The sequence below is a fragment of the Lytechinus pictus genome, chromosome 15, assembly GCF_037042905.1.
Source record: "Lytechinus pictus isolate F3 Inbred chromosome 15, Lp3.0, whole genome shotgun sequence".
Taxonomy (NCBI): Eukaryota; Metazoa; Echinodermata; class Echinoidea; order Temnopleuroida; family Toxopneustidae; genus Lytechinus; species Lytechinus pictus.
The window spans coordinates 23,519,890-23,522,530 of record NC_087259.1 but is presented as its reverse complement, the minus strand read 5'-3'; positions in this window follow the sequence as shown (position 1 = coordinate 23,522,530).

Genomic DNA, 2,641 nt, shown 5'->3' with positions numbered 1-2,641 from the left:
AAAACAAATCGCCCAAAACTCCAAGTGTGTCGCCCAGCCATGCACAAACTCGCAAACTTTGAATTCGACCGATATTATTTAAAGCAGCTCCATGCTGTGCAAACCATTCACTCGAGTTAAGGGTCTGAATATGCAGCCTACACATGCCTTGTGTACTGGCCTCTCAGGATTGAAACAGCAAGTTTTGTATGTGGTGCTAGTCTTTGCGTGGAGACACATTTGCTGATCAAAGTTTCAATCAGGGTCTGTACCTGCAGACTAGATGCAGGCGGGTGCCAACAGGCCCTACCTAATGACGATGATAATGAAGAATTGGAGATGGTGGCATGATGGTGGTGGTGGTGATGATGATGGTGATGCTGGGCCTGGAGAGAATTAATGATGCCAGTGTGTATGCAGTGGTGGTGGTGATGATAATGATAATGAGTGATGATATGGGGACATCTCTCCATGAATTTTGTACCCAAATTCCGGGATACAAATTATCAGACTTGCCCCCTTCTGAGCACAACATAATAATTCAATTTCATTCAATTCAAGGGGTAGGCCTACCTTTGGAATCCAATGTCATAATCGATTATTTTGGAAACAAACTGTAGCTTTAGAACGAGGCATCACGCAACGTGCCTAAAAATTCCATCAAACATTTATTGTCTTCCGATTTACAATCCAATTTCAGATATGATATATACAAATCAACAGTAATAAAACAATGAATGTAAATGCAATATGTACATTGATCGAACAAGGTGTAACAACCAAGAAAGCAGGTGGATGTGTCGGGATACACTTATAAAACTATGTCATCGGAAAATTTGTCACTCGAAAATATAATTCACACCATATATGCCGAGGTCAGGAGGAGATAAGAAGAAAAATGTAATACAATGGGGGAAATCTTGTCTTTTAACGGACGGAGCTCATCAAGTTGCAAAAGATCAATTGAAAAAAAAATGATTAAAAATCTATGACTAAAGCGGCACTCAGCAAAACGCATAGAATGTGAATATAATGACTTAGCTTGCAATTGCCATTTGATAATAACAACAATGAAATTTCAAACGAATATGATGAACTTGTAATTTTTCATTTGCTCAGTTTAGAACATCTGACATTGGTCCTCCAAAAGAGACTTTCGGCGTCCGTCGGTCTATTGCCCGTCCGTATACATATTATTGAAAGTAGCTTCTTATTATTGTCTAATAAAATATTTATTAAATTTGTAGTCAAATATAAAATAAATTCGAAATATTTACATCCATTTTTTTTTATAGTTAAAAAAGGTTGATTGTAGTTTTATCGAATGTTCATTATTATTTATAACGAATATTAATGTAAGAATATTTTATATGCTATGTAACTACAAGAATATTTATTAGGAGGCTGCACTCTACAAGCTCCGCCTTTTAGCAGCCACCTCCATTTCCAATAATCTTGAATATAATTTTTGTACAGGGATACTTGAAATATGTTTTTGTTATTTATATGTAAAAATATACAAAACAAACTTTAATTGTTGAAAATGGAAATAAACGAAATGAAATGAAATAAGTGTACATTTTCACATTGTTTAAATCAGGGACGTGACGTCCCTGTTTCAATCGCAACCTCTTCACAATCGATTATGAGGAAGAAATTATTAAAAATAATGTTTCTATATGCAAAATCCGGTAATATGATAAAAGTGTGGGAAAGTGAGAGATCTAGCAGTAAACCTACTACTAACTTTTATTTTGCAATTGATACGGCGTATACAGATGGGGGGGGGGGGTCTTGGGGCCATTGACCCCAAATTTTCACGGCCAAGAAAATATGGAGACAAGGAAAAGAAAAGAAGGAAAGGGGTGAAATGTATTAATTTCTGAATACTGATGTTATGCAAAGAAATCAGACAATTAGGTCTTCTCTTCATTAAAGAGGTAAAAAAAAATATTGCTCATCATCATCATCCTCATCGTAATGGTGATGAAGATGATGATGATGCCTTCCTGATAGCAATTGCAATCAGTCTCAACTTTATTACTTTGAATTTAGAAAATATATAAAGTCTGCGGATAACAATTTTATCACGTAACCCGAATTTGGATTGTATCAGTATATAAACTAGAGACGTGGAAATAATTTCCCCATCATAATCGATTATAAAGAGGAGGGAATTACCAAGGAAATAAATTGTACACTTATGACAATATCATATTATCAACATTCACGAAAAAAACCGAGTTCTTTTTCATTACGGTTAACAAAAAAAAACAGACTTAAAATGTAAATTAGTGGAATTGGTTCTTTATTTGAGTACAAATTTATATTAACAAATCGAACTCATTTTGTACTCGAGTACAAATTTATGTAAATAACTAGAATAAACAACTACTATTTATTATATATTACAAAAAATCTACCCCCTTTGGGTATTTGGACGGTTAAATACAGACAAAGAACTTCGTCTATAACGCGAATCAGAAATCACCGACAGGTGGTCCATATTACAATCAGATGTATTACATTAATACAGAATTTATGTCGCAATTGCCAAAATGGTCATTGCTTCACAGCCAATGACAATGACAATGACAATGACAATGACAATGACAATGATTTTATTTCTTTGACGGCCCCTCCTGGGGGCATAGAAGAAATA